The sequence below is a fragment of the Canis aureus genome, chromosome 9 (assembly GCF_053574225.1).
Source record: "Canis aureus isolate CA01 chromosome 9, VMU_Caureus_v.1.0, whole genome shotgun sequence".
Classification (NCBI taxonomy): Eukaryota; Metazoa; Chordata; class Mammalia; order Carnivora; family Canidae; genus Canis; species Canis aureus.
This window is the reverse complement of record NC_135619.1, coordinates 75,500,617-75,520,929: the sequence shown is the minus strand read 5'-3', so window position 1 is coordinate 75,520,929 and position 20,313 is coordinate 75,500,617. Positions and strand designations below refer to the sequence as shown.

The following is a 20,313-nucleotide window of genomic DNA, read 5'->3' as shown; positions in this document are numbered from 1 at the left end:
AAGGGGCTATGGGGTCCCCCAGCCCCCAGCTCAGGTACCCCTAGTGGGCCCCCACCTGTCCCCGTCCCATCCTCACGTCCAACTGCCCTGTGGCCAGGCCTTCTACCCCGGAGGGTCCTGCCCGTGGGGCCCGTGGGGAGGCAGCCGGGGGCCTCCAGGAGAGATGGGGCGGGGGCCGGGCTGTTCCGCCAGCGCCCCAGGGCCGGGGCACCCCCTCCCTGTACCTGGGCCCTCTGGAGCCAGCCCCAGGTGCAGCAGCGCATCTCTGAGTGTCTCTGAAGGAACCTGTGTGGTCCCACGACTCCCAAACTACGAGGGTGTCTTCCCGTCTGCTGCTGGGCTCCTGTCACCCACGCTGAGTGGCTGAGAACAGCTCCTGCCTCGCTGCGTCCACGCTCAGGACCTGGGGTGTCTGTGGGGGTAGCCACGGTCCCCCACCCAGGCCTCTCGGGCTCAGCGGGGCGCCCGCTTCCAGGCCCCTGCCCCGCCTCCTGGTGGCCTCAGGTCCCCGCCGGCCGCTGGATTCCTTGTCACGCGGGTCTCTCCGTGGGGCTGCCTCATGTCCCAGGGTGGGGGGCGAGAGAGACAGAGACACAGAGATGGAGACAGAGACAGAGAGAGAGACAGACCCAGCAGGGTTGTCTGTCTTGCCCCACGGAGACCCAGCAGGTGCCCTCCGCCCCCCCCCGCCCCCCCGCAACCTGCCCTCTGTCCCCGAACAGGGCTGGTCTCTGTGGTTTTGGAGGGTCTCGGCAGGTGACCAGAACGTGGAGGCTGTGATGCTGTGAGACTTCCCGGCCCTGCAGGTGAGGCAGCCTCCTCGGAACCCGGCTGCACCCCGAGAGGACCCGCAGGCCACGCGGGAGGCCCCCAGCGTCCTGGCCGCGGGGAAGCCCCGTGACGTCTCCAGCCTCAGGCACGCTCGGTGCAGCCACGTGAGGGACCCTGACCCGCGGCCGGGCCGCCTCCCCCCGCCTGGTGCCCTCAGACCCTCCTGTCCAGACTCCCGGGGAACGGGGGCTCCAGACCCAGGAGGTGGCTGCAGCCCCCGCTGCTCTGTGCTCACCCCCGGGGCCTGTAGGACGGGCGCCCGCGTTCACGTCACCGCGGGACGTCGCAGGGTGAGGAGCACAGACTCGGCGCGAGGGGAGTGAGGAAGTGATTAGGGGCAGGACCGAGGGAGAGGCGTGGATCCTGGTTCGCCCCTGGAGGAGGCAGGACTCGGCTGCCCCCCACCCGCTCCGCTCGTCTCCCTCTGCCACCCCAGCCTGCTCCTGGGGTCCCATCCTGCTGGTGCTCCGGGGGGGCCGGGGGAGCGGAGGCACCTGGTTTCCCTCTAAACAGCAGCTTCACAGAACCCCCCCGCGCGGCACGGTCCCCGCGAAGACCTGGGCCCCACGCCCCACGCGAGCCGGGGCCGGGAGCCGGGAGGCGCCTGCTTCTCCGAGACACACAGGGCCATAAAGACTGTTTCCCCGCAGAAACGGAGCCTCTAAATGGCATTTCCCTTTTATGAACAGCTTTATTACAAAGTACATTTTCCCCCGCCAGTTCCACCCCCCACCAGCCCCTCGGAGGCTCCGCGGCTGCCGCCCGGCCCTGCTGTCAGCGTGGGGCCCGCTAACGGGAGACGTTGAGGGGGTGCGCGAGTGGGGGCCTGGGGCTGCAGGAGTCAGCCCTCCCCCGTGCCCTGTCCCGGGGCTCCCGTCAGTGACGGGCCTGGTGACCCTTGCCGGGACAGGTTGAAGGGACTGGCCTGGCCTGGAGGCCGGCGGTGTCGGCTCCCACGGGACTGCGGAGGCTCCGCTGGCCCCAGCCTCCGGGCGCGCCCCCAGCAAGGGCTTCTGCTGTGTGGCTTCAAGGACCCCGTTTGGGGTCAGACTCCCCGGATGTGAGCAGGAAAGAGGGTGGGGCCGTCGGGGCACGTCACAGGGAGCAAGGCCGCCGGCTGCCTGCCCCTCGTGGCTCCGGATGACTCCTGGGCAGACCTGTCTGGAAGGTTCTGCTTGTTGATGCTCGGCGTGCCCGCTTCCGTCCACCTGTCACCGTCCCAAGAGCCTGGGGCACGCGAGGGACCCCTGGCTGGATGGGGATGGCAGGAGCGCCACGATTTCTCCTGCAGAGAGTGGTTGGTTGGTCTGTGAACCTGAGCAGGAAGCCAGAGACCCCAACCCTCCCACTGGTGCCCTTGGAACCCCACCAGGTGGCCGGGGACAGGCCGAGGACCCCGGGGCCCCGACATCTGCCAGAGGACTGGCGACAGGGCCTGGATTCACTCTGTAGGGCTCCGCCGTGTGCTCCTTGTGCCAGGGAGGCGGGGAGGGTGCTGGGCGCGATGGCCTGAGGGGTGGAAGCGGGAGGAAGGGGGACGCCGGGCCCCCGGATCCCCTGGCCCCTCTGGAGCCCCGGGGTCCGCGGGGAAGGACAGGGTTCTGGTGCTGCCCGTCCCACTCCCCCTTCCTGGCCAGTGTCTCAACAGCGGCCGGTTCTGGGGATCCCGTGGATACGTAGTGTGACCCTGGCCCAGGGCCGTGCGGAGCTCCCTGGAGCTGATGGAGACGACAGGTGGGCAGGAGGGGGTGAATGCCAGGAGGAGCCCCTGCCCACCCCTCCTGCTCGGAACCCAAGGCGGTGCCAAGGGTGGCGGGAGGGAAGACGCCCGGGGGGTGTGGGGCGGGCCTGTGGTGAGGGCCAGCGGCCCCGGGGCGTGCCCCCAGGTAACCGCACTGGGAAATGAGCAGAAATGGGATGGAGCCGCCTCTGTTCATTCTGGAGATCAGTGCAGAGTTTGCAGCTAAAGCCTAAGGCTCTATTCAGTGCTTCACTTCCTTCCCGCAGCTCCACTCCCCCATTTTCTCGGGCCCTTGGGTCTCTGCTGGTACCCGTCAGGAGAGCCTGCCAAGCAGCCCCCGAGCCCCGGTGACCCCCCTGCTGACCTCTGGCCCTCCTGCAGCCCGCAGAGCGGTCCCAGCAGGGGCTGAGGGCGGCTTGTTCTGGGGTTTGGGTGAGGTCGGGGGGCCCACCCGGCGTCCGGGGTGCCTTTCCTCCGTGCCCGGGAAGGTGCGGGGTCCAGGTTCCAGGGCGCGCACGGTTACAAACGAGGCCAACTTCAAATTCCTCCAGGGGCCTTGTTTTTTTCTTTCAATTAGTAATGATTATTCTTGGATGCACTGCTTAGGGATTAAATAAAGCCCAACTTACAATGGTTTCTTCACCAAATGGGCTCTAGGTTTCTTTCTTTTTTTTTTTTTTTTTTTAAGATTTTATTTATTTATTCACGAGAAACCCATAGAGAGAGGCGGAGACACAGGCAGAGGGAGAAGCAGGCTCCATGCAGGGAGCCCGACGCGGGACTAGATCCCGGGGCCCCGGGGTCACGCCCTGGGCCCCTCGACCACTGAGCCCCCCAGGCTTTATGTCCCTTTATGTTTCCTGCATAACAAGCAGCGTGGGGTAAAGCGGCTGCTTCCAACCCCTGCCTGCAGGGCCTCGGCGCTGCCTGTCTCTCTGTCCAGCCGTCATCCTGGATGAAGCTTTTGTCCTCCTGCCTGTAGCCTCATGGTCACAAGACCGCTGCTCCACCTCCAGCATCACATCCGTGCTCCAGGCAGGAGGAAGGCGCAGGACAGAAGACATTAGGGGGTGAGAGAGGGAAGGAAGCCTGGCACCGAGTCTTCCCCCAGCGTCCCCGTACTTTCTGGGATGCCAGGCGGTGCGCGGCCGCGTCCCAGTCCCCGGGACACCAAGACGCCTCGGCGCGGAGGAGGCCGGTGGCTGCCTCGATCCGGGAAGGCCCGTGGAAGTAGTGGGGTCTGTCTGGTGGGTCAGACGGATGTCCTGCGCGATCGCTGTTATTTTTAAGGCGAACACTCCCTTCCTCTTCCTTTTAAGCCACTCCTCTCAGCACACAGGGGCCCCGGTCCGTGGCCGCCCTGCCCGCCCTGCCCGCCCCGCCGCGCCGCCTCCGCTCCGTAATTAACACGGAGCCCGAGATGCCGGGAGGCTGCTGATTAGTTTTTTTTATTAAAATAATGGGGCCTTCCAGGCAATCAGGGAGAATTGCATGAAACTCAGCAGTTTCGCCGCTTATTTATGGCAACATCGAGCAGTGGACAGTCTCATTACCGTCTGTAAATACCCAGGGTCGTGTCCTTGGTGGTGAAATGCGGCCTTCCCGGCCGAGGGGGCGTGGCTCGCGACTCCCGGGGACCATAAACCCCCTGGAAGCAATTACCCCGGGCTTTAGAGGGGCTCCGACAATCTCGACAATCTCGTTTGGCGCTGCTGGAGCCTCTCGCGGGCCGTAGGCCTGGGGGACGGACGTGCAGAGCGTGGTCGGGGCCGACCAGGGACCGGGCACCGGGTGTGCAACTGGTCACGGGCCCCGTGGGGCTCTCGGGAGCCAGCACCAGGTGTAGGCGTCTGTGAACTGGGGCCCCACCTGGTGGACCCCTCCCCGCCGGCCCCGGAGGAAGCCCCAGGTGCAGCGGACACCTGAAGGGGACACGGTGCGCCTGGCGGTGACGGCGTGGAGCGGGCGCAGCCTGGTGGACGGCGGGCGCGGGGGCCCACGCGGCATCCCTCCACCCCGCCCCCTTGGCTCTGGGTGTGCCACTCTCAGGTGTCACTGCCCACTTGGCCTAAGCCAGGAGCTGTTTCTCAAAGTGAGGGTGGGTACCTGCTGCGGGGGTCCTGCCTCTGGGGCCTCTGGTGGCAGCCCGCGGGGAATTCCTGTGCCCCCCCCCCCCCCGCTTTACACTTACATCTCCGCTCGTCCCTGCTCGTCAGGGACCGTCCTTGGGGTCTGCTTTGGCTCTGTCCCGCCAGGAGCTGGGGGCCCTCCCCACCCACCAAGGTCCCTGAACCTGTGGCCTCTTTCTGAGCAGCTGGAGGACGAGGACGGATGTCCTGGCCCGTCCCAGGCCACCAGACCCTCACACACACAGCTCCGCTGGGAGGTCGCACGCCCCCATGGGCTTCTCCTCCATCCTCTGGCAGGCCAGGCACCACGTCCTACAGCGTGAGGTCCCCATGTGGCCCGGGGTACCGTGGAACAGTCCAGACTTCTGGGGGCCACCCTGTGGTACGTGCCTGAGACGGGAGCGTCTGTGCAAACCTGCGTGCACAGGGGCCGAATCCAGCCCTGGGTGACGGATGCCGCGTCCGTCTCTGATCCACCAGCCGTGCTCGGGCAGCAAGTGCGTTCCTCGCGTCCGGGGCCTGCGGCCTCTCTGTCTATAAATTCCTCAGGAACGTGGCGGGGCTTTGGGGCCGGCAGCAGGCGGCATGCGGGGTCCCCACTGTGCTCCTCTTCGGCCCAGGGTCAGGAGCCAACTGTTCCGCTAGGTGCTATCCCAGAGGCGCCCAGAGGAGCCGGAGAAAAACCGGGGAGGGTTAGGGGAGCACCCCGGATGCACCCGAGGGGGCACAGGTCAGAGCCCATTTATCCCCAGGTCGCCTGAGCTCCGTCTCTGATTTGGGGGCCGCAGCGGCATTCAACGCCCCTTCTAAGTCCCGGGGGCCCGTTCTTCGTGGATGGCTGTCCTGGCTCGCGTGACGGGCCCCCGAGTCTGAGCGCCTCAAAAGCGGACACTAACTGGAAAGAGTCACCCTGCCCCGGCGTCTTCCAGAGCGAAGACGTTTTGCAATGCGATCTCAGCAGATGCCCGGGGTTCAGTCTCTAAACCAGGAATCAGGGGGTGGGGTGTGTGTTTTCTTTCCTCGAAGCCCCAGTTCTGACAGCGGCCACCCGGCAACTGGAATCATCGGGGCCCATACGGCCCCCGCCGCCAGGGTCTGCTCAGCACCCCCACCCCGGGGGTCCACGCCGGCCTCCTGCTGGCCGCCCCCGCCGAGGGGATGGCTCGGCTGCCTCAGGGCCACCGCGCAGGGCCGGACCGTCGCCCCTGAGCGCCCGTGCGGTTGGAGAGGGACTTGGCGGGAGACCAGGTATCTCGCAGAATCAAGGGGAGCTTGGAGAACCAGGCTTGGAAAAGGAGCACGAACCTAGAAGTTTAGGTGGTTTTGTTTTCTTGAACCACACGTCTGAAGTCTGAGCCGAGGAGCGGCCGGGCCGTGGGCACCGCATCAGGCCCCGGCTCGGGAACCGCCCGTGGTCCACTGGCGAGCCTGGAGTGGCCGGGCCCTGCGTCTCTCCCGCGCCCTGCCTCGACCTTCCCCGCGGCTCCTCCGGGGCGGGTGTGCGTGTCGACTTCTCCGTTTCACGCTCCCTGTGGCCTGTTGGCCAAGGTGGCTCGTCGTCCAGCACCTGTGCCCCACCTAGCAAGTGTTCATGTAACAGAGTGATAGCAGGGGTTCCTCCCCGACAGGTAGGAGCCCAGTGGCCAGGGTCGGGACACCCCGGAGGAGGAGGAGGCCCCCCGTGGCCGTCGATGCCCCTCACCCAAGGGCCTTGCTGATTATGCCAGGGCCCCCGTGCCTGCTGAGTGCCATCCACAGCCCCCCGGAGTGCCAGGCCCCGGCGCTTCTGACGTCATCTCCCACCAGGGTCCTGCCGGCTGTCCCAGGCCCCAGGCCGGCCTCCCCCAGCCTTCCCTGCTCACCCTTCCTGCCAGGCTCACGCGGCTCCCGGCTGGCCCTGGAGTTGAGAGCGGGTGTCTCAGTCCCTGCGACCGACACTGAGAGTGAGAGGTGCTTCCAATAACTGGTACGTGGGGGCCCCAGACGCGCCTGGGACGGCCCCGGGCAGGCTGGGGGGGATGGTCACTCTCCCTTCACCCACCACGCGGCAGGGGGCATTAGCTGTTTTCTGGGTGCTGTGGACGGAGAAGGCTGTAGCCTCCATCGGCCTCCCTTCCTTGGAGCCCAGGGCAGGTCGCTCTCAGGCCTGGGGCGTTGAGCATCCTCCCGTGAGATGACGGTAGCTGGTGGCAGCCTGGTGTTAGTGGCGCCCCAGAGCCAGAGCCGTGTCCTGATTGGACATGCTTGTTCCCAGCGGGAAGTGCAAGGGTGGGGTTGGGTCTCAGGGGGGCATCTCAGCATCCAGGACACCAGCAGGCTCTGCCGTCTCCCTGCCACGGTCCCCCCACCAGACCCCCGGGGCCTCTTGGTCCCTGGGGCCTCCCCACGCATGGCCGTCTGCCTCCACTGTGTTCCCAGGAGTGGGGGAGCCTCAGCACCTGCTTCACGCTGACATTCCTGGGTCCTTATGACCAGCGCCCAGGGCTGCCCGGTGCAGGGGGCCCCCAGCGCCTGGCTCGGCGGAAACAGATCCTCGGTTGCCAAGAAACTGCGGACAATGTGGATGGAGCTCCGGGGATTCCAGAACTCTGCTCACGGCGCCCTGGCAACTTTGTCCCCATCTCCCAGGGGGCAGGGAACTCCTGTCTGTTGAGGGACAGGGAGCTCCAGGGTTGAGGAGGGCAGCCAGCTGCCCCGGGTGGCACGGTGGCCTGGGGAGGACCGGGGAGGCCTGGGGAGGACCGGGGAGGCCTGGGGAGGGAGCCGGCTGGGGAACCTCGGCCAGGATGAGACGCCTGCCTTCCCGGCCCCAGCCTGGAAGGCTCGTCCAGGGTCAGCTGACTGCCACGGGCCTGGTCCAGGGCTGTCCTGCCGGAGGGCCGGGCCTTTGCCCTGACTTCACGGCTGCATGGCTGCTCCACAGAGGTCACATCGTGTCTCTGGGCTGCCCCTGGCTGTGCCTACCCCGGGACCAGGCAATGTCTCTGGGCAGGGTTGTGAACCTTGCACCGGGAAGCGTGGGTCTGCGGGTGGCGTGCACGGGGCGGCAGGTGGCTCCACCTCCACTCGCCCTTGTCCGGGGTTCGTGGCCTTGGTGAGCTGCACCCCCGGGGACCAGAGGACAGAGCACCGGGCTCTGTGACACCTGGGACGTGGCTGGAGAAACGTCAGGTTCGGGTCCCCCTGCTTTGGGTCTTTGTTTCCGATGCCTCCTTTATGTTTTAACCGCATTGGTGCTCCCTCAAGAACTTTGCAGCTCGAGTGTTCCCGGAGCCTGCGTCTCCAGCCTCGCTCTCCCGAGCCTGTCACAGAATGTCAGGGCCACCGGAGGGGAAATTACAAGCTGCTCAGCCTGCCGCCGAAGCCTTGTCCCCAACTGTTCTCTTTATTCCCGGCGTTGGTGACAGCCCCCGGGGAGGGCTCCTGTTCCAGCTGGGAATCACAGCCCCCAGGTCGTGCTCTGGCATCGAGGTGTGCGCCAGCTTCGCGATGATGAGTCAGAATAAATTAGCATGCTAACGAAGGAGACCATGCCCAGGAACCATCTGGAACAAGGCAAGTTGTCATCAGAAGAGCCAAGTTGGTTCCAAAGCTGTACTTACTGCTTCAGACTCATCGCTCTCCCCCTCCCACAACCTGAGGGTTGGGGTTCATGCCAGCCCAGCCATGGCGGTGTTCCTACAGACCAAGAGAGGGCATGGGTGGTCTCTGAGACCGCCCCGTCTCACTGTCAAGGGCACAGTCGCTCCAAGGGGGGTGTGGGCCCAGAGGGGGCGGGGGCAGAGGGGTGGGCCTGCCTCCCCTTGGGCTGGCTGAGAGGGAGGGGGGTGGCCACCCGGGCAGGGGAGGAGAGGGACCTCAGCCCCCAGACCCAAACGCTCGTGGGCACACACACAAAACTCAGACACACACACTCTTTCACATACACACATGCACACTCACACATACATGTACACATGTGCACACACTCACATGTGCACACACTCTCACATTGCACATATGCATACACTCACATGTGCACACACTCACATTGCACACCCATGTACATGCTCACATGTGCACACATGCTCACATTGCACATATATGCATGTAAGCTCTCACATATGCACACACACTCCCACATGTGTATATATAAATGTGCACACTCACACATGCACAATACTCTCACGTGTATATACACACACATGTGCACACACATGTATCATCTCACACTTGCATATACACACGCACACTTTCACATGTGCACACGCATGCACATTTTCACATATGGATGTACATACACTCTCAGTGCTCATACACTCACACGTTCACACATGCACACTCTCACATGTGCTTACACACATATGCACACTTTCATACATGCGCACACACATGTCACTCTCACATGTGCACACACGTATCTCTCACACATTGTCTGCCTCTCTCTCACACACTTTTGATGCAAGCCGGGTATGTTGTGCTTAAACATGGAGTGACTCACAGCCAGATGGAGCAGCTGCTGGAGTGCTGGGGATATCGCGGAATTACTCAGGAATCTGTATTTTTTAAATATCCAGCTCCTGGCCCTGTGTCAGTATGTAAGAGAAGCCCATTTTGGATCCTGGCTGCACACTCCCTTTGTGATCTCGGCCATGTCTCCCAGTTTCTTCCAGCTTCAGTGTCCCATTTGACTGGGGCTGACAGCAGTACGTGTGCCTCCAGAGCCGTGACAGGGCTCAACACTGTGATGTAGGAAAGCTTGTGATGGTCAGGACCTTTGGGAAGTAGGTACAAAGGTCATTATGTTACTTCCTGCACCAGAGTCATCCTTGCGGGGAGTGGCCCATGTTCAGGGAGGAGGCCCGATGAGCTGTTGAAGGGGAGGGGACTAGAGAGAGAGACAGGGATGGGAGGGACAGAAGGACGTGTGGCTTAGCTGGAAGAGGCCTGGTGGGAAGGAAGCAGAAGCTCTGCCTGACCCAGGGAAGGGGCTTGGTGGATCCTGAGGTAAGATTAGTAAGGCGTTCAACTTTCTGAGGTGCAAACTCTTTCCACCTCCTCAGACCTTAGCGGACTCGGCTGTCACACATGGGCTCTGGGAAGAGCATTTGGAAAAACAAGGAAAAGGTTGTAGTTCTGCATTGGGCTTGCCTTGATGTGGGGAGAACAGTATTGGGAGCTGCAGAAAGACTGGAGTTGGGGGACTTGGGACAGAGGGAGCAGGAGGGTGTAGCCCCCCCAGGGATTTGCAGAATGGTGAGAGGCACCCAGCTGATTTCTTTTTTTTTTAAAGATTATATTTATTTATTTATTTATTTATTTATTTGAGAGAGCGTGAGTGAGCACAAACAGGGGGAGGGGCAGAGGGAGAGAGACAGAATCTCAAGCAGACTCCGTGCCGAGCATAGAGTCCAATGCAGGGCTTAATCCCAAGACCCTGAGATCATGACTTGAGCTGAAACCAAGAATCAGATGCTTAACCAACTGAGCTACTCAGGTGCCCCACCCATCTGGCTTCTAATGGGGCATGGAGCTCGCACAGGGCCTTAGGCTAACAAAATTGCAATCGTCTGACTTCATTATCATCAGCATTCTTGTTATATTCTCACCACATTGCAATTGTAGGTGTGGATATTTATTCTTGACTGCTTTAATACAGGCATTTATGTTGGTGAAAAAACATTTGAGTTTCAGAACATGCTAATCGCCTCTTAGGCAAATCTGAGGAAAGCCTGGCATTTGGGTCAAGTTTCTGCAAGTATTCAGCTATCAGCCCTCAAAAGAATTAAACAAAGCATGATTTATATAACTTGGGTCCTGGGGTTAACAGTTTTAGGACTTCGCATTTACATTTTAGCTATTAATTTACTATGGTATTTCTTATGGTTTTTACTTTATAGATTTTGATGATAAGTTATTTGCTGCTTAAAGATTAATCACTGTTATGCTTTCATTGGGTCTTGAATTGTTCCTCAGATCAAATTACTGTTTGTCTTTTTTAGCCTTACCTGATATTCATTTTACTGATCCTATTTCTTGTTTATGTAACATTTCTTTGCTATCCTTTCCCTTTTAACATTCAAGTATTTTATTTTAGGTGTACCTTGGGCAAAGAGTGCATATTTGGACTGTTTTATTTAGAATATTGTCAAAACAGACATGTTTGTTGATACATCTGTTATTTATGCTCTGTTTTCCTTGTTCTTTCTCTGTCTTTGGCTTTGTGAGATGTTTACTATTTTATTTTCTCTAGTGTTTTGGAAGACCTTATTCTTATTTGTATTCTCTTAGAGATAAATTCTAAGTTTAAGATGTATTTTTTAAAGAGCTTTATTGAGATATGATTGACAAACAATTAACTGCACATATTTAAAGTGTACATAGTTTGATAAGTTTTGACATATATATGTTTATGAAACCATCATTACAATCAAGATGAACAAATCAATCACCAAATTATCTTCATGTCCTTTTGTAATGCTGTTTTTCTTCCTGCATCTCTCCTCCCTCCCCAGGAAAACACTGATCTGCTTTCTGTCACTGCAGATTAGTTTGTATGTTCCTAATTTTATACAAATGGAATCATAAAATATGTATGCTTTGTATCTGGTTTCTTTCACTCATAAGAATTATTTTGAGATCCCTCCTTGTTGTGACATCTATCAACAGTTCACTCCTTTTTATTGCTGACTAGCATTCCATTGTGTGGATAAAGGAATAAGTTATCTTTTCACCTATTGATGAACATTTTAGTTATTTCCAGCTAGGCACTTGTATGGACATAAGGCTTCCTTTCTCTTGGGTAAGTACTTAGGAGTGGAATGGCTGGTCATATGGTAGGTATGTTTAGCTGTTTAAAAAACTGTAAGCTAGGGACACCCGGATGGCTCAGTCAGTTAAGCGTCTGCCTGCAGTTCAGGTCATGATCCCAGGATCCTGGGACCAAGACCTGCATTGGGCTCCCTGCTCAGTGAAGAGTTGCTTTTCCTTCTCCCTCTGACCCCCTCCCTGCTTGTGCTCTTTCTCTGTCTCAAATAAATGAATAAAATCTTTAAAAAACACACAACTTGTAAGCTGTTTTCCAATATGCTTGGACTATCTCACACTCTCCCCAGTGGTGTGTGAGGATTCTAGTTCATCCACATTCCTGCCAGCACTAGCTGAGGACAACCATTTTAGCTATTCTAATAAGTCTTCAGGGGTATCTCATTGTGGCTTTAGTTTGCATTTGCATAATGAAAAGTGATGTTGAGAATCTTTTCATATGCTTATTTGCCACTCTAATATCATCTTGGGTTAAATATCCATTCAAATCTCATATTCTCCCCACCAAATCCCTTTAGGTATTGGGTTGGGACAAATGGATAGCAAGATGAAAGGCTAAAACCTAATCATATCAACATTCACATTAAATGAAAATGGTCTATACGCCTAAATTAAAAGACAAAGATTTTCAGATTGGATAAAAAAGCAAGACCCAAGTATATGCTGCCTATAAGAAACAAAAGTTAAATATAAAGGCATAAGTTAGAATAGATGGGAAAAAGATGTACCATGCTAACATTAGTTGAAAAAAAAAAAAACATGTGGCTATATTAAAGTAGTTTTCTGAACAATGATTATTGTCAGGTATAAAGAAGACCATTTCATAATGACAAAAGTCTAGATTAATGAGGAAGATATGACAATCCTAAATGTTCATGAACATAACAGTGAAGTTTAAAAATACATGAAACAAGTATTGGTAGAAATGTAAGGAGAAATAGACAAATCTATAATTATATTCCTCCTTGATAACTGATGGAAAACAGAAAAACCATCAAAAATACACTGGTAAACTATCATCCAATTTGACCTAATTGACATTTATAAACACTCTGCACAATGAGTAGAATGTACATTTTCATCAAGTGCACACAGAATATTTACTAAGACAGACCATCTTTTGAGCAGTAAGTCAAGTCTCAATAACTTAAAAGGATTCAAATTATGCAAAGTGTTTTCTCTGACTACAATGGATTTAATTCAGAAATCAGTAACAAAAGGAAATCTGGAAAATCCACAAATATATAACTAAATATAACACACTTATGAATAACCCATGGATCAAAGAAGAAATTAAAAAGAAATTATTAAGTATTTTAATTTAACCAAAATGAAAACACAACATATCAGAATTTGTTGCACACTACTAAAGCAGTGTGCACCAAATATTAGGAGTGAGAAAGATGGCATCACATAAATCACTTACAAATATTAAAAGGATAATTATGGCAAATTAGAAACAACTTTTTGCTCATATATTTTGATGTAGGGAAGATGGTAGAGTTTGAAGCCAGTGGCCAAGAAAGAATTCTTTATTTTTTAATAATAAATTTATTTTTTATAGGTGTTCAATTTGCCAACATACAGAATAACACCCAGTGCTCATCCCGTCAAGTGCCCCCCTCAGTGCCCATCACCCAGTCACCCCCACCCCCGCCCTCCTCCCCTTCCACCACCCCCAGTTCGTTTCCCAGAGTTAGGAGTCTTTAGGTTCTGTCTACCTTTCTGATATTTCCCACACATTTCTTCTCCCTTCCCTTATATTCCCCTTCACTATTATTTATATTCCCCAAATGAATGAGAACATACAATGTTTGTCCTTCTCCGATTGACTCATTTCACTCAGCATAATACCCTCCAGTTCCATCCACGTCGAAACAAATGGTGGGTATTTGTCATTTCTAATGGCTGAGGAATATTCCATTGTATACAGAGACCACATCTTCTTTATCCATTCATCTTCCGATGGACACCGAGGCTCCTTCCACAGTTTGGCTATTGTGGCCATTGCTGCTATAAACATCGGGTGCAGGTGTCCCGGCGTTTCACTGCATCTGTATCTTTGGGGTAAATCCCCAGCAGTGCAATTGCTGGGTCATAGGGCAGATCTATTTTAAACTCTTTGAGGAACCTCCACAGAGTTTTCCAGAGTGGCTGCACCAGTTCACATTCCCACCAACAGTGTAAGAGGGTTCCCTTTTCTCCGCATCCTCTCCAACATTTGTGGTTTCCTGCCTTGTTAATTTTCTCCATTCTCACTGGTGTCAGGTGGGATCTCATTGTGGTTTTGATTTGTATTTCCCTGATGGCCAGTGATGCAGAGCATTTTCTCATGTGCCTCTTGGCCATGTCTATGTCTTCCTCTGTGAGATTTCTGTTCATGTCTTTTGCCCATTTCATGATTGGATTGTTTGTTTCTTTGGTGTTGAGTTTAATAAGTTCTTTATAGATCTTGGAAACTAGCCCTTTACCAAGAAAGAATTCTTGATACATCTTTGGTGCAAAAAGGGGGTTTTATTAAACATGCAGACAGGATCTGTGGGCAGAAAGAGCTGTACCCTGAAGATGATGAGGGCCCCATTATATACTTTTTTTTTTTTTTCATTTTTTTCCCCATTATATACTTTCAAGTTGGGAGGGGGTTAGGAATAGCATAAGCCTCCCAGGTATTTTGGCAACAAGGTTTCCAGGATCCCGAGGGGGCTAGTATTGTTGGTAAAGATCACTTATTTAGTAAACCCTCAGTCATGAGACCCTTCAGATGTTTATCAGCGGGTCATATGCTTAGAGGATGATTGTCAACATGTATCTTGTGGAGGGGAGTGATTAAAAGATAAAGGAATTTTCCAAAGGAATGTTTATATATTAAAGTAGACTTACAGAATCCTGGGAGTTTGGGCTAAAATTGCCTTTTTGCCCTTAGCAAAGTGTCAACATTGAAGCAGCTGGGTTTCTAGAGGAATGTCACTCTGCCTGTTTCTAGGACTTGTCAATGGGCTGCAGGTAGTAGGGAAGTTTAATAATTTCTCTTCTGCCTTTGTTTCCCACATCATATTTGACCATTTAGATAAAATGAACAAATTCTTCAAAAGTCACAAACTATCAGAGCTGATTCAAAAAGACATAGGTATCTGAACAGGACTTTATTAAAGAAATGGAATTTATAGTTAAATATCTTCCCACAAAAAAAAAAAAAATGCTTCAGGCCTAGATATCTTCAGTAGTGAATTTTACCAAACATTTAAAGGAAGAAGTAATGCCAATTCTACATGAACATTTTCCAAAAAACTGAAAAGGAAGGAATACTTCCCAACTCCTAAGAAGCCAGTATTACTATGATACTCAAATCAAAAGCATTAAAAGAAAAGAAAATCATAGAAAAATAATCTTCATTATCATAGGTGCAAATATTCTAAAGAATTTTAACCAAAAGAAGCTAACAATATTTTTAATTTTTAATTTTTATTATTATTTTTTTTGCTAACAATATTTTTAAAAGAGAGTATGACATGATGGTGGGATTTAAGTCAGAAATGCAGAGATAGCTTAAGATCAGAAAAACATCAGGGTGCAGGTGTCTTAGCTTTTCACTGCATCTGTATCTTTGGGGTAAATCCCCAGCAGTGCAATTGCTGGGTCGTAGGGTAGCTCTATTTTTTTTTAATTTTAAAAAATTTTTATTTTATTTTTTATTTTATTTTTATTTATTATTTATGATAGTCACAGAGAGAGAGAGGCAGAGACATAGGCAGAGGGAGAAGCAGGCTCCATGCACTGGGAGCCCGACGTGGGATTCGATCCTGGGTCTCCAGGATCGCGCCCTGGGCCAAAGGCAGGCGCCAAACCGCTGCGCCACCCAGGGATCCCGGGTAGCTCTATTTTTAACTCTTTGAGGAACCTCCACACAGTTTTCCAGAGTGGCTGCACCGGTTCACATTCCCACCAACAGTGCATGTCCACAATAGACCAACTGTGGAAGGAGCCTCGGTGTCCATCGAAAGATGAATGAATAAAGAAGCTGTGATCTATGTATGCAATGGAATATTCCTCAGCCTTTAGAAACGACAAATACCCACCATTTGCTTCAATGTTGATGGAACTGGGGGGTATTATGCTGAGTGAAGTGAGTCAATCGGGGAAGGACAATCATCACATGGCTTCATTCATATGGGGAATATAAGAAGTAGTGAAAGAGATTATAGGGGAAAGGAGAGAAAATGAGTGGGAAATATCAGTGAGGGAGACAGAACATGAGAGACTCCGAACTCTGGAAAATGAACAAGGGTAGTGTAAGGGTAGGTGGGTGGGGGGTTGGGGTGACCGGGTGACGGGCACTGAGGGGGACACTTGGAGGGATACAGATGCAAAAAAGTATAATTGGGTGTTATACTATATGTTGGCAAATCAAACTTCAATAAAAAAATACACAAAAAATCAGAAAAACAATGTAATTTATCATATTAAGAAATAAACCCATATGGTAAACTAATAGATGCAGAAAAATCATGTGACAAAATCCAACATCCTTTAGTAACAAAAGCTCTCAGAAAACCAGGAACAGTAGAGAACTTTCTCAATCTGACAAAGGGCATTTACAAAACCATACAGCTAACATCACCCCTATTGAGTGCTCTTTTCCTAAGATGGAACAAGACTGGGATGTTTACTCTCATCACTTTTACTCAACTTGTGGTTGGAAGTTCTATAAGTGCTTTAAGACAAGGAAATAAAAGGCTTTCATATTGGAAAGAGACATAAGACTTTTTATTTGCAGATGTGATCGTCTACGTAAAAAGTCCAATAGAATCTCCAAAAACACTATAAAGTGAGTTTAACACAGTGAACAACTGCAGATCAATAAAAACAAATCAGTTGTTTCCCATGTACTAACAGCAATCAGTTTAAAGAAATGAACTATTTAGGGATGGATATGACAAAATATATGAAAGGCCTGTAAATATATGAAAACTGCAAAGCTTTACCAAAATGAGGCCTAAATAAACTAATGACTATACTGCATTTCTATACCAAAAGACGATGTTTTTATGATGTTAATTCTCCTCAAATTATCTATAGATTCATTGCAATCCCAATCAAAATCCCAGGGGCCTATTTTGTAGGAACTGACTAGTTGATTCTAAAATTGATATGAAAACACAAAGGTCTTCGAATAGGCAAAATAACTTTGGGGAAAAAAGAACAAAGTTGGAGGATTAACACTGCCTCGTTTCAATGCTTATTATATAGCTACAGTAAGCAAAATTATGTGTTGTTGGTGAAAAGATAGACAAGTAGGTCAATGGAACAGAGCAGAGTCCAGAAATAGTCCTATGCATATTTGGACAACTAATCTTTTATAAATGCAAAAAGAAATTCTACAGAGTAATTCCAGCAAAAACTGCCAGAAGAGTTGAACACACAAAGAAAGAACTTCGATCCATTTTTCATATCACATGCATAGACCAAATTGTAAATCTTAAAAACTAAACCTTTTAGAAGAAAACCTGGGAGTAAACCTTTGTGACCTTGGGTTAGGCAAAAATTTATCAGATACGATATTGAAAGCATAATTCATAAAAGAAAAAAATTAATAAATTGGATTTCATAGCAATAATAGAGTTTCTGCTCTGAAAAAGACACTAAGTTAATAAAAAGACCAGCCACAGACCAGGAGAAAACTATTTGCAAGTAATCTAAGAGTTAAGTTCTTATATCTAGAATATGTAAAGAATTCTGAAAACTCAGTAATAAGAGGAGAAAGAATCCAATTACAAATGAACTGAGGGGTGATAACATGATCATGAAAATGGTTTTTCTAGGGCGTGGCTTATCCCTTGCACTTAGAGTATGTTGAACCCTCTGATTTCCCCAAATACAGACTCTTGACTGCATAATTTGTAGTTGTGGTGGACTGTATTCATGCTCTCCCATGTCTGAACAAATTTTTTCTTGAATAAGGTAAAGATTTTTTTTTTAAGGTAAAGATTTTTAACACATTCTTCACCATAGGTTATACAGATGGCAACTAAGCACATGAAAACACACTGAGCATCATTATTCATTAGGGAAATACAAGTTCCCATAATGATATAGGGCTATACATAGATAGAAAGGTTAAAATGAAAAGGCTGAATTTACCAAGTACTGGTGAGGGCTGTGGGGTGGAAATACAAAATAGTTCAACTACTTTAGAAAAGTTTGGCAGTTTTTTTAAAAAATATATATTTTATTTATTTATTCATGAGAGACACACAGAGAGGCGGAGACATAGGCAGAGGGAGAAGCAGGCTCCCCATAGGAAGCCTGATGTGGGACTCGACCCCAGGATCCCAGGATCATGACCTGAGTCAAAGGCAAACTACTGAGGCACCCAGCTGCCCCTAGCAGTTTCTTAAAAAGTTAAACATACACTTGCTGTATAATCTAGCTATTCCATTCCTACAGAAAAGAAAGTATATATCCACATTCATATATTTATGTTCATATTAGCCTTACTTGTAATAGACCAAACCTGGAAACAACAAAAATGTTCATCAACAGGTGAATGGATAAACAGATTTTTGCTTTATCTATACAATAGAACACAATTCAGCAATAAGAAGGGATGAACTTTCAATACAACAATATGGATGGGGGCTCAAAATAATTTATGCTGAATAAAATAAGCCAGAATAAAAGAGTCTACATCATATGATTTCATTTGTGTAAAATTCTAGGAAATGCAAATACTTTACTCCATAAAGTGACAGAAAGATCAGTGGTTGTGTGGTGATGGTAGGACAGTAAAGGGTGAGAGAAAGTGATTATAAATAGACATGAGAGAATTTGAGGAGGGGATGGATTTGTTCATTAGCTTTATTGGGATGATGGCTTAATGGGTATATACATTGTTAAATTGTGCACTTTAAATATGTGTAGTTTACTGAGTGTCATCATACCTCACAAAGCTGTGAAAATAAATGAAGGGACTGATGTCAGTTAAAAGAGACAGATTGTATTTTAAAAACTAAATTCTGCTATATGCTTTTATAAAAGATACATCCAAAATTTATGAACATTTAAAATGAGAGTAAAAGATATAAAAATAGACTAAACCAATATTAACCTAGAGAAATCAGGAGAGCCTATACAGATAGCAAACAAAACACACTTAAATATATAGGAATTATTTGGGATAGAAATGATTATTGTGTAATGAAAAGTTGCCTTAGCTCGCCAGGAAGATATAATAATTTCAAACATGTATGCACTCAATAAAACAGCTTTAAAATGTATAAAGCAAAATGTAGGTGAAAATAGAGAAACCTGATATCATAGAGGAAGATTTTAACACAAGTCTCTCAGTAATGAATATGTCAGCCAAAAAAAAAAAATCAGTGTGTGTGTATGTGTGTGGGTATGATCTTACTAGCATAATTATAAGCTTGATTTAATGAATATAATTGATATAACAGAAACAATGGATTACAAACAATAAGAGATGGACACTGCATTCATCAATTAAAGAATACATATTTCTTTGTAGCACATTTAAAGGATAAAAAAATGCAACAGAGCAAATTACTGACCATTTAGGCTATGAAACAGATTGCAACAAATTTCAAAGACCTGGGGTTATACAGATCACTTTCCATCACCATAATGTAATTAAGCCAGAAGTTAGTAGCAAAAAGGTAAATTTAAAATTTCTCATTAAGAAATTAATAACCACACTTCTAATTATATCATGAGTTAAATAAAATATTATAACACATTTATTTGAATATATTTTGTTCCAAAAAATAATAAAAATATTACATAGCAAACTTGTGGAAAGCCATGAAAATAATACTTTGAAAGAAATTTATAGCCTAAAAAAAAAAAAAAAGAAATTTATAGCCTTAAATGCTTATATTAGAAAAAGATAAAGTATAAAAATAAATGATTTAAGTATTTAACTTAGATAAGACAAGGAATAAAATAACATGAAGAAGTAGAAAGAAAAAGAAATTTGAAGGAAGGAGATAAAAGTAAAAATATGACTGTGAATGAACTAGAACACAATAAAACAATAGAAAATTTCAAAAAAGCCAAATGTATCCTAAAATATAAATAAAACAAATTTCTGGCCAGATGTCTCAAGGAAAAAGAGCTAAAATGCAAAAAATATTAAGAATAAAAAAAGAGACCTAATAACATATACAGAAGATACTATCATAGAATATGATAAATATTGCTTTTGCCAATATATTTGAAAACTAAGATGAAATATTTGGGGGATGCATGGGGGGCTTAGCGGTTGAGCGTCTGCCTTCTGCTCGGGACATTATCCCGGAGTTCTGGGATTGAGTCCCGCCTCAGGCTCCTGCATGGAGCCTGCTTGTCCTCCCTCTGCCTACATCTCTGCCCCTCTCTGTGTCTCTCATGAATAAATAAAATCTTTAAAAATGTAAGGTGAAATAGTGGATCTTTAGAAAAACTTAAGTTACCACAATTGACTCAGGAAGAAAGAGAAATTCAGAACCATTTATAATGATTCAAAAGTTGAATCAGGGACTAAAACTTATGAAGAAAATACTTTAGCCTGCTGGTTTTCCAGGTAAGTTCTATTAAAATGTAAAAGGGTGGATTATTCTGATGTTTCACAAATTCTCTCAAAGATTAGAAAGTTAGAGACTACTTATGAAACTTATTCTGTGGGACAGTAATAACCTTGATCTCACAAGCAAACAAAGGTACAAGAAAGGAAAGTTTCAAGCTCGTCTTAAGAACAAAAACACAAAAATTCCTAAACAAATATATCACAACCAGGCTTTATCCCAAGGATAT

General features: G+C 49.3%; 3 long non-coding RNA genes and 1 other non-coding gene across 4 annotated transcripts in view; 2 read left to right on the top strand and 2 right to left on the bottom strand.

Annotated features, from left to right (window-relative positions):
* Nucleotides 1–3,976: 3,976 nt before the first annotated feature.
* On the bottom strand, nt 3,977–7,269 carry LOC144321221 (uncharacterized). Its single transcript, XR_013386977.1, has 4 exons — nt 7,140–7,269; nt 6,564–6,884; nt 4,764–6,279; nt 3,977–4,309 (listed from the first exon to the last, which is right to left on the bottom strand). It is a non-coding gene; the product is annotated as an uncharacterized LOC144321221 (long non-coding RNA).
* A 363-nt stretch (nt 7,270–7,632) lies between these two features.
* Nucleotides 7,633–20,313, bottom strand: part of LOC144321224 (uncharacterized) — a 32,638-nt gene continuing 19,957 nt past the window's right edge. Inside the window, exons 2-3 of the long non-coding RNA XR_013386980.1 lie at nt 9,182–9,455; nt 7,633–8,246 (exon numbers count right to left, since the gene is read on the bottom strand). This is a non-coding gene — a long non-coding RNA (uncharacterized LOC144321224). The remainder of the gene's footprint in view (nt 8,247–9,181; nt 9,456–20,313) is intronic.
* The window catches only part of LOC144321222 (uncharacterized), a 43,101-nt gene continuing 31,279 nt past the window's right edge, over nt 8,492–20,313 (top strand). Inside the window, exon 1 of the long non-coding RNA XR_013386978.1 lies at nt 8,492–9,687. This is a non-coding gene — a long non-coding RNA (uncharacterized LOC144321222). The remainder of the gene's footprint in view (nt 9,688–20,313) is intronic.
* On the top strand, nt 17,277–17,437 carry LOC144321482 (U1 spliceosomal RNA). The gene has a single exon (XR_013387136.1). It is a non-coding gene; the product is annotated as a U1 spliceosomal RNA (small nuclear RNA).